The following is a 12,468-nucleotide window of genomic DNA, read 5'->3' as shown; positions in this document are numbered from 1 at the left end:
CTATCACTTAGGGCAATAGAGATATATACATAAATTTATATTTAGCATAGTAGTCTCTAGAAAACAAGTAAAAACAAAACAGCTTCTGTTTGTTATTTTTTCTATATTGTAAAACTAATAGTTAACTGAAAATCAGAAAATATTTTATTTCACAAAGAATATCAACAGTATTACACATTACAAGGCCCTAAGTCTCTCTTCTTTGCCTGTACAATAGAGTTAATTTTAGCCCTCACCACATATGCAGTTTGATCTGTGTTTTAATAGAAAAGCAGGTGTCTACCTAGGCTTTGGGGAGCAATTAACAATTCATTTTATATAAAACCGTGCTGTCTGACTGGTCAAACTAATTGAAGTAAATAAGACATTTTCAATCAGCTAAAACAAGGCATTAAAACAACCCTACAAAATTGTCATGACAAATTACCAGCCAAAGCACAAAACCTTCTCAGATGGCCTTTACCATGGTGATTGATGAAAATGAAAAATTAATGATATCTTACTGGCCTGTCAAGAGAAAAAATTGCTTGCCTGACTGAATAAAATTTTGTAAGGCAACATTAAATTATGGAAAATTAATAAAATACACAAATATATTTTATTTTTTAGCATAATTATTAAATGTGCTGATTCTCCTGCAGTGGGGAAAAAGCGCCAACTTTACTCTCAGCCCCCAGGACACAGACTGTCTCTGTCTAGCTTTGAAAGTAGCATTACAAAGTCAGTAAAAGGTTATATTCAGGAAATTGTAGTTAGGGTGGGCACAGAAAAAAAAACTTGTTATCAGATGGACCCCAGGCATTTCCCCCAGAAAGGGAGGTGCACAGAAGGACAGACTGACACTTCAGTCCTGGCTCTGAATCGGAACAGTCTCAGCTTCCTACTTTGTGCCCGTGCCCATCAGTCTGATCATGAACCATCACAGACTTTCTCAGAGGTGGGTCCAGGTGGAAGAACAGTGTCTGGTAAGATACAGGTTCAGAATAATCAGATGAGGAGTTTAATTAATTATTTCACTTGTGTCCCTATCCAGAGTGGGGTTTGGCCCCCTTTTTTTCTTTCTTGGAAATAGACAAGTAGTCATCATGCATCTTACCCCTGTGTCATTTCCTCCTACAACAAAAGAAGACTCTGCACAACTGCATGAAACAGCATGAAACAGGGAAAAAAACCCCAGATTGCTTAACTAGTGATAACATCAAGATACTGACCATAAAAAGCATATTGAGATTTTAATCTTTTAATCTCATTATTAAATGTGAATTTGATAACCAAGTGTCTTTTGTGGGTAAAAAAACACATAAGTCCTCTAACATAATATTCCAATAAAATAAATTGTCCAGGAGTGTTTGTTTAAGGAACAGTTTTTTCTCCCAGATTGCCTGCAATGTATACTTGTACCAGTTAAAAATACTGCTCTCTTACTGTCAGTGAGATGTATTTTAGGCTGAGATAAAGGAGGATTGTATGTTTTACAGCTATACAATGTAAATTGTCAACATGATTACCTATCTCCCAACTTATACAAAAAGGACATTGAGTTTATTGAAGCAAATAGCCTAGAGAGGCTAGCAGGATGAAATGCTGCCTAACTGCAATAACCCTTGTGAAAAGAAGGGTCAATTAGTGAGGCTGATGATTAAGAAAGAGCTCTAGTCTCTAGGTCAGATGCTGTGTAGACTGAAGCTAATGGTACTAATTTTGCTGCATCTTGTAAAGAATACTAGTCAAAACAGGTTTCAAAGAGAAAATAACAAAAAAAAAGAGTTGGAGATTTTCATGAATAGAATGAATACTGTCTTAAATTTTTTCCTTTCATAACAAAAGCAAAAAAAAGACCCTAAAAATAATTACCCACAAGGAGATAATCAGCTGTCTATATTCAATAATTTCTATAATGCATATTGTAAAATCACATGTCATGTAACAAGTAAGTTTATGTACCTCTCCCAATATGAAAGGATCTGAGAATGAGATGCAGGGTACAATGAAGCAAAGGACTTGCAATGGAAATAGGTTCAAGTGGTAAAATTGAAATTCTGTGGGATTCTTTCCTTTGGTTCAGATAATATTTTCTGCAATGGAGGGATATACAATATGCACCCAAGAGGGGTTACTAAAAATCAAATAAGTGGTGTCCCAGTATGCCCAGGAGGTCAAAAAGGCCAAGAGCACCCTAGCTTCAATCAAAAATAATGTGACCTGCAGAAACAGACCTGTGATCATCCCTCTGTACTTGGCACTGATGAGGCTGCACCTCAAATCCTGTGTTCTTTTTTTTGGGCCCCTCACTACACGAAAGACTTTGAGTGCAGGGAAGGACAAAAAGCTGATGAAGGATCTAGAGCACATGTCTGATGAGGAGTGGCTGAGGGAGTTGAGGTTATTTAGCCCAGAGAAGAGAAGGCTCAGGAGGGACCTAATCACTCTCTATAACCACCTGAAAGGAGGTGGTGGCCAGCTGGGGGTCATCTCTTCTCTCAAGTAGTAAGTGAAAGGATGAGAGGAAATGGCCTTGAGTTGCAGCAGGGGAGATTTAAATTGGATATTAAAAACATTTTCTGATAGAAAGGGTTATCAAGCATTACAACAGGCTGCCCAGAAAAGTGGTGGAATCGCCATCTGTGGAAGTACTGAGAAGGTGTGGGGATATGGCACTTGTGTATGTGGTTTAATGATGAACACAGCAGTGCTAGGCTAACTGTTGGGGTCAGTGATCTTTCAGTCCTTAGTGATTCTATGATTCTATGTCCTTCAAAGGAGAGTCATAGGCATGAGGACTCTACTTTTTTATCAGAACTGACACACTAATGGCAGATCATGATGTTTCAGAACTCAATCCACTAAGCACAGAAATAAAGAAAAATTACTGAGCAGCTAGATTACCACACTTACAATGTTGTGAGTTAAGAACGGTTAAATCAAAAGAATGATGGCTGCAGATTTTTTTTTCAGTTGGATATTTGTAGAATAGAAAAATGTATCTAATAATAAATGTAATGATTTTTGTCTTCATGCCTGTCTCCTGATACTATGTTGGTGGGAGGTACCCATGGTACTTGTAAGACACAATTACACTCATTCCAGAAATAAGAGTGTCAAGACATCTGTGAATAAATTATTTTTTAATTTTATTTTAATTTAAAATCTGAAGGTCAACAGCCATTTTTTATAAATCAGCCATGGATAAATACCCTAACACAGTCAAGTTTTGTTTCTCACTGTATAGTAAATCTTCGTTAGCAAAATATTATGAACTTCTATACCACTCCAAAGCTACAATGCATTAGCTGTGAAGGGGATTCAAAGATTCTATCTCATTGTTACTTGATGGTATATATTACATGTTGGATTTTAGTTACAGCCATGTGAGCAGAATGAAAGTGTGAGTAGGTAAAACCATCTAGACCAACTTCAAATTTTAAGTAGATTTCAAATCTTATGAACTTCAAATTACATTTCTGAGTTTTTCAAAATTTTCTCTAGAGCATGCAGCTACAGGAAGTGTGGTTTATGATTCAACTTTGTTAGGAACTAAGCCTGGACTGAAGTAAAACCTGCTTTTGCCCGAAATTCTGTATAGCTTATCATCAGTCTGTGTTTTTATATATATATATATATATATATATGAGAAACAATGGTACATATATTAGTCTAGCTATCATAACCCTGATAAATCTCTACATTACTTTCTTGATCAGAACCATTGGTCCCTAATAATGGCTGATCCAATGCCTATTTGAAGACTTTTTCTTAGCTCCAGTCAGCTTTGAAAGAGATTAGTGGGGAACACATACTAACACAGAAGTTCAGAAAGTAAGAAATTAGTTTTTCATCTCTGCATGTTCTGAGAGTTTGAATTCCTCACCACAGCCCAGAACTCGCACCTGCCTAAGAAAATACAAAATCTTATGATTATTTATACGTGTAGTAGACTGAGTATTTCTTTAACTCTGGTAACCAGATTTAAAAATGTACTGGAGAAAGTGAAAGGATAGTGTTAATCAGCTAGCTACTTCTCAGAATAGATAACTTTATAAGACTATGTTCTGCTTTAATATGGACAGATCTGTGTGATTTTATGATGTTGACTTACAGATTTGGACTGAGTCTTTTATTGGTAGTTCCCTTCCCTGAGATATGCCAGATCATACTTTCAGGAAATGACCTTCTTTTTCTGAGGACTGTGATGAACTTATCAGCTGCTCTATCAGTAAACGTGTGAGGCTGGTGGAAAATTTATCGAATAAATTTGGCATAAGCTTTTCCTCAGTGAAGACATCCAAATTTAAAAGGCAGAGAATGTTTAAAGCCATGAAGAATAACACTTTCATTTGATCTGACCTATGGTTTACCAGCAGCCTTTGAACTTGACCCAAATGACTGACCTCACATTGAAGTAGCCAAGCCATCCTGCATGAATTCAAGAATTATTAGGTCAAGAAAATGCAAGAGGGGATACAGTGTGCTAGCATAATGGTGAGGACACTCAGCTGATCAGAAAACCGTGAATTTTGACCCCAACCTTGCATTTGAGTTTTATCTGGAGCCACTAGATAAAGATACAGCACTCTTCCTGAAATTGGGCAATGAAATTAAATGCCTTCAGACAATCACAGAATGGATCGGACCTTCTGCATCTGGAATGAGTACCAAATTGCTAGGTGACAGGAGCTGGTGGATCCCCAGCTAGCTCTGATTCCCAGCTGTTCCAGGGGCCATTCCCAAATCTGCCAGCAGATTCAGGTAACAGTGCAGAATAGGGCAGTTCTACAGCCAGAGGTGTTGCAGCGTCCAGGTTTCAGAGCAAGGGCTAGAGAAGGCTCTTTTTAGTTTGATTTCTCAGAGACCTTTATGCCCCAAGAGGGGGGCACGAAAAAGAGGATGAGACAAAGCCTGTGCTGCTTTTAAATCCTAGGGGTGGGGGATGTGGAACATGCAGGTTATTGGCCCCAGGACAGCTGGACAGGTGTTTTTCTATAACATAGAGCAGGGCCAGGGGAGAGATGGACAGCCAGAGAGAGACAGGGCAGCGGCATGAGAGGTGGACAAAGAGATGGGGAGGAGATACTTTTGCATGATACCTGACTTATCAGGGTGGGGGAAACAGGGAGAAACCATTGGGATACATAACTCCAAAGCAACTTAAAAAAAACCCACCACCACAGCTAGAAAACCAAAAAATTTTAAGTCCACATCCTTTCTCTCTGTCTTTAGAATAAGATTGTATTTTAAATGCTCTCTTTTGCTGAGATTTAAAATAATTTTATTGACACTGGATTTTCTAAGGATTCCATTCATTGTCCTGCATTGGTGCAAACCTTCCAGCTATACCTATTCAGGCTGTTTGCTCTTTTAAATATTGGCATAAGATTTACTCATTCCTGTTCCTTTAGTACTTCTCCAACCATGCTAAATGTGTTGAAAACTATCAGCAGACTAAAAGTTCCCCTTGTTCAGATCATTCTAGATTCATAGAGATATATTATGTAGTTCTATTCATAAAAATGTAGTCATCGCCAGGTGTTTAGAAGTCATCATTTATAGTTTAGTGTGTATAGTCTGTTAGAACATATATTGCTATGCTTGCTTGTTCTCAATTCAAAGATGCAGCTGTTGTACACTGCTTTTTAAGTTCATTTTAGCAATTTTGTGATAAAGAGGTCCATAATACTACTAAAATCAACTTGATGTTTCTTAGATGCCACAAGTTTTATTGTTTTTACTCTTTATCGTTAACATCTCTGATACCTCCTCATTTTCATTCCACGTTTTATTTTCTCATTTATCTCCTCAGCTATTTCTTTTTCTTTCTGTCAGCAGTAGATTGCTTTCTCATATTTAATTGATTTGTTCTCTCTGCTCCTGCTTCAAATGAGTTTGCATCAGTTTGTTCCATTTTATGGTTATGAGGTCTTGACATTTTTTAACCATTTCTGAAATAAGTCCCCTTGTTGATATAAAATAGTCTCTGTTGATTGGACTTTCCTTTTTAGCGTATGTTGTACTTAAGTGGTTGTACTATATTGTAGATGAAAAGTCATCAGTAATCAGCTCACTAGTACCCAGAAAACTGACAAATTTAGTCAGGTATATATTAATTTAATTATTTCTGTCAAGATTTAATCTGAAAACAGTTAGGTCACATAAAGCTACAAATGGCAAAAATAGTACCTTTTATGTTAGGGTAGTAAAATTTTCTTTTCACAAATTGGCTTAATTTTTGCAACATGCTGGCCTAGCTACAGTCTCTTGTGATTAAATATCTTGTTTTTACAGACAAAGGGGTTTAGAAGCTTTTTCACTGTTTTCCTACTTATTTCATGCCTTGTAAGCTTTTGTCTATTTTACAGGAGACCCACTCCCAAATTCAAGCAGTCACCTGAATTTCAGTTTCCCCAGCAGCCATAAAAAAACCTCAACCTTAGACACTCCCTTCCAGCAACAGCTGCATCACATCCATGTTTGCATTGAAACTCAACGATTACAGAGACAGAACTTCTTCAATAATTACCTAGATGCTACCTAGTGGATTCAACCAGAGTCCCTCTCTAAGACTTGATTTCAGGAATCTAAAAAAAAAAAAAAAAAAAATTTAAAAGTTGCCGTGCATTGTTAAATATTAAAAAATGGAAAAAGAAAAAGATAGTGTAAAAACCAAACATCTTGGCTTCAGCTTGGCTCAAGCAATATAATCCTTTTTTCTATATGAATAAAAGGGGTTTTGGAAGCTCTGGAGTCCTAGAATACAAGGTTCTCAGAAGAGTTAGAATGGGCAATGGCACTGGAAGAAAGGGAAAAAACCCAATCCTTACCTCTTTCTTGTTTTGCTCATTCATGTTCTTAACAAAACTTCATCCCCAACTAACTTGGGTGCCCCCTAACATCTGGAGCATCTTTATCACTCTTTGTAATTCGTGCTAATTTACTGCCTGCCATTGCTATGTAGTCTTCAGACACACAGCAATGCAAAATCTTACACTGTGAACTTATGTGGTTCTCAGACTGAGGCTTCCCGCATGGGAACTCACTTCTGGAGAGTTTTTTTCTGGGTTGGAGGGAGTGTTTCTCTATTTGTTTCTACAGCTAGAAGGAAACCGTGAGGTTTAAATTCTCTTCTGTTCTACTTTGGTGGTGAATGCCACATGTAAAGCAATAACATCATCATTACACTGCTGCTCAACACTCCCATCATCAGTCAAGGTTTCACGACTGGATTAAGCAGAGCAGAGAAAAACTGCAGACCTGAATCTGTGTTTCTCCATTTCTTCTTTAAATTTCACCAAGGTATCAACTCAGTAGGTTCTTCACCCTCAGACGTGTTTGAACTGCAACTTTGGTGGTTATTGGGTGGTGATAGCCCCACCAGTCACACAGCTCTGGTCTTAAAATCTGCAACACTAGCAATGAGCTGCTTGCATAGAAGTGTGTAAAACATGCCAGTGAAAACCCAATAGATAAAACCAAAATGGATATTTTACATTTTCTTACCAGTTTTTATCTCAATATTTTGTGATTGAAGTTTGAGGTTAAATTAAAATACCTTCTGCTTAGATCATATTAATCAAAATTTACCTGTATTAAGTATAGTTAATCTGCATTTCTGTCAATCTGTTAGAAAATAAAAATCATTTTATTCCCATACATACATCAATATTACCTCCAAACTGACCACTTATCTTTTCCAGTTGTCCAACAAGAAATACTAATAGATAATTTTTAGCTTTTTAATTTTAAAAGAATAATTAGTTCCCTTATATTTATTTGTTACAATATAGATTCATATGTAATAATGTGTTTGTTACAGCATTCCATACATTCCTGCAGAATTCCTTCGATTTCCTTCTGCGGTGATTGTAAGAATATGTTTCAGTCATTTGAGCTCTATCTAATGTTGTTAGTTAGATTTCTTCTCAGGAGCAAGAAGTTTCAGTTTCTGTGCCCCCTAAACAGAACCTACCATTTGTCTATAAACTGAAAAATTGCTAGATTGACAATTAAAGAATTGTCAGTTTAACACTCAGTTGCTGGCTGCCCCATTATTAGCTTTCCCACCCACATGAATTTTTTACAGCTCAGCAATCTCATACTGGAACACAGGCTAAAATCCACATGAGATGAAAACCTTCAATTTTTCACTAGTTTTCCACCACAGCTATTTGCTGATATACCCCAGCACTTCTCCCATTTAATTGGTATGAAGCCCTACAGTGCAGTGACATTGCCTACACGTTTCAGAGCAAAGCCATCATTCTTCTCAATGATGCAGTGAAACTAATCCTTCTCCAGTTTGAACCACCAGCTTTGGTACCAGTAAGAATGTGCAACATGACTGCAGAAATTAGAAAACAGTGCCAGTGAATTTGGGTTGTGTGGGTAATTTTCTACTTATTTAAATAATAACTATATTTAGAATAAAATGAAATGAAAATTCTTTAGAAATTCAGCAGTTTATGACAAATTATTTAGGGGACATCAGGCCTGAAACAATCCATTGACTGCATTAAGGAATAGCTTAATTCATCACTGCAAATACATCTTTGCTATGAATAAGGATTATATAAGCCTAAAATATTTACAGAAATAATAAAATAGGTAAAGAAGTAAAAACAATTTTCCTGCTTAAACACCCTTATTTGAGTGTTTAGATGTGCACATTCTTTTCCTATTTTAAAGTAGAACTCATTTTAAGCAAGTCATTAATATAGCTCATATCCAATTTTTCTTTAATATCTATTTAAATATTAATAATGTAACAAGACTACAATAAAATGAGTTAGCATTTTTATTTATCCTTTTTCTGGATAGTTGTGATGTTGTCTGGAGGTGGAGAGTGGGAAAAACTCCTTCTAGAATGTGAGAGCATGGGACTGGAACAGTGTGTAGCTTCTTATTCACAGAATTGTGATTGAAGCATGCAGCTGATTGAATACGAATAATTAATGGAATACTTACATTATAACCTGTCATCTACATTATGGATGCATGAAATCTGTATATAAAGAGATAATTAATTGCTGAGACTAATGGGAAGAAACTGATTATCCAATCGCATATATAAAACAGAGCACCAGATATGCTACAGAATAGATGGAAAGCAGAACTCAGAGAACTCTTTCACTGAGTCACAGTTTGGGGGGTTCTCCATTAAATTTTCTGAAATAAAGCATTTTCCTTGATTTAAACCTTGAATCAAAGGTATCCCTTGGCACAGAGGAAGTAAGTTTTTTAAAAAACAGATTAAAGGAATACATAGAGACCATGTTACAAAGACAAAGGATGCATGTTTTCCAAGCTTGCAATCTACCTAATAATCAAAAAGAGTAGAGACTCTCGGAGGTGTCCCAAATATCTGCATGGGCTGACATATAATGCACAGAACTAGAGTTTATTTATATGTTTTGGGGCCAGAGAGGATACTCTTCTGGTACTTAAAAGGCACTAGATATTTAAATGTCTGAGTTGCATCCCAGATTTTCTTTCCTTTGTGTTACAAGGTAGGTTACTGCACATCTGAATCTTTCAGCCATCTAACTTTGTGCTTTCTAAAAGGTATCCGGTGTCATCTGTCCCAAAAATCTACCAATCAAATAATCAGAAGACAGAATCATCATCACCTTCTGTGTAGTTTGTCTTTTTCAGAATCTCTGTAAACAATGAAAAGCCTAAAATCTGTCTGCAGAAAGAATAAAAAAAGAAAAAAAACCCAAAAACACAAAACAAGCAAAACTAACCAAACAAAAGGCAACCAATACAACACCACCACCACCACCAGATCTGTATAACAGCCAGTAATGTAGACATGTCTGCTATGAGTAATTATTTACAGACAGAGGAAAATGAACATAATAAAAGTTTTGTTTGGCTGGATTCTAATGATGTCTCTCTTCGAATGGAAATTGAACTTACTTCTTTCTTCTTTCTTCTTTCTAGGCCACACCTTTCAGCCTTTGAGAATTTCATATACTGTATTTCAAAAAGTACATAGAAAAAAAATCACAAATACTCAAAAGGTATATCAAAAGAGGAGCCAGATCTCCCATGTCTTTAGACAGTGTTCCAGCTAAAAGACAGTAAACTGTTATCCTAGCCTAGCCTAGCCTAGCCTAGCCATGCAGTGGGATAGCACAGCCGTTAGAAATGGTCAGATTATAGAGCCTGCCCTGCCTTGAGATTAAAGGTGCACTGTGGTCCTGACAAGTCCCCCAGAGAGATTTGTTAAGATTTAGCCAAAAGTGATGCTATGGTGAATGATCTAGCCCCTTCTCCTGGTATTGCAGTGCACTGAATGACTCTTCAAGCTCAGACTGGTGCTAAACCAAAGTACAGGTACCACACTCCTTGCTGCAGCTGGGGTAAACCACCAGCTTGCATGTTTTCCCACTGTGTGTGGGAAGACACTGAGAAACACTGCATGAGAATCAGGCTGTTTGTGTCATTTTCCAAGAACAAAACCAAGAAGTGACATCTACTGTGTGCCAATAAAAACTCTGGCATGCTTTCTGTATTAAGGAATTTTCTATAATTTTGCACTGTGAAAATTAATGACTGTGGTGTTTTACCCGAAGAGTGGTTCAAACCTACAGCAGATTGAAATACTTAGGAAATTCACTGTTTCATGCAGAAGAAAGATTGCTTCCTAAGGTCAGCTAGAGTGCTTCACATTCCTATCACCACTTTTCAGGAAGAAACTGAAAATAGTATTACTTGCTTTCTGGTTGTGCTCTGCTCTTCAGTCTGTTTTCTGAGTGATGTACAGTGGAATATTGACACTCACCATCTAAAAACCTTCAAAAAATTTCATGCTATTGAGCACTGTTCCTCAGGGACTGGTATTGAAACCAGCACTTTTTAACATCTTTGTTGGTGACATGGACGGTGCTACTGAGTGCACCCTCAGCAAGTTTGCCAGTGACACCAAGCTGTGGGTGCAATGACACCAAGCTATGAGGTGCAGTGACACCAAGCTGTGGGGTGCAGTGACACCAAGCTGTGGGGTGCAGTGACACCAAGCTGTGGGGTGCAGTGACACGCTGGAGGGAAGCAAAGCCATCCTGAAGAATGTGCACAGGCTTGAGAGGTGGGCCTGTGCAAACCTCATGAAGTTCAGCAAGGCCAAGTGCAGGGTCCTGCCCCTGGGTTGGGGAAATCCCAAACACAAGCACAGGCAGGATGCAGAACAGACTGAGACCAGCACTGGGAAGGAGGACTTAGTGTTGTTTGTGAATGACAACTCAGTATGATTTGGCAAAGTGCCTTTGCAGCACAGAAGGCCAAACGCATCCTGAGCTGAATCAAAAGAGGTGTGACCAGGAGGTCAAGGGAGGTGATTCTTTCTCTCTACGCTGCCCTTGTGAAACCCCACCTGGAGTGCTGCATCCAAGTCTGAGGCCTCCAATACAATAAAAATATTGACTTGTTGAAGGAAGAGAACCACAGAGTTGATCAGAAGGCTGGAACACATCTCTTATGAAGACAGTCTGAGATACTCGTGGTTGTTCAGCCTGGAAAGGGCTGCAGGGAGATCATAAAGCAGTCTTCAGTACCTAAAGGGAGCCTACATGAAGGCTGGAGAGGGAATTTTTATAAGGGTATGTAGTGATAGGACAAGAGGGAACCTCATTCTCAAGCTGAAGACGGGCAGGTTTAGGTTAGGCATTAGGAAGAAATTCTTGAATGGGAGGGTAATGAGACACTGGGACAGGTTACCCAGAGAGGTTATGTACTTCCATCCATGAAGATGTTCAAGAACAGGATGAAGAGTGCTCTGAGTAACTTGGTGCAAGTGGAGGTGTGCCTGCCCATTGGGTTGAAATGATATGATCTTTAAGGTCCCTTGCAACCCAAAGCATTCATTATTCTATGACAGAATCTACGATTCTGTGATTCTATGATTCTGTGATTCTATGATTCTATGATTCTATGATTCTATGATTCCATGATTCCATGATTCCATGATTCTATGGTTCTATGATTCCATGATTCTATGATTCTATGGTTCTATGGTTCTATGATTCTATGGTTCTATGATTCTATGATTCTATGGTTCTATGGTTCTATGGTTCTATGATTCTGTGATTCTACTTACAGTGTATGGAATCTAATGCAGCAGTCTGCAAGATATTCGTTGGCTTACCACAGCAAGGAAAACAGACTGAATTAACACAGTGTGCCTGAATACAGTCCAGGGTCTACCTTGGTTTGAAATAAGATTGTTTCCTAAATCTCTCTTGGCTACCTTGTTTGTCTGCCTGTAAATGCTCTCTGCTCTTTTGAAGCGAGGATTGACTGTCTGTATATACGATCAGAATGGAAGATTTTAACTTCCTTAGAGCTCCATGGCCGCCTTCTGATACTGTTCATTGTAACATTGCATTAGTCTCACTGAAATAATGGGGTTAGCTAGAAGCAGACAACTAAACTACAAAACTGAATGCAAATTTTTATATAAGTGGAGAAACGTTAATT

This window comes from Prinia subflava, chromosome 4 (assembly GCF_021018805.1).
Source record: "Prinia subflava isolate CZ2003 ecotype Zambia chromosome 4, Cam_Psub_1.2, whole genome shotgun sequence".
In the NCBI taxonomy this organism is placed as follows: Eukaryota; Metazoa; Chordata; class Aves; order Passeriformes; family Cisticolidae; genus Prinia; species Prinia subflava.
Note: the sequence above shows the minus strand (reverse complement) of the source record.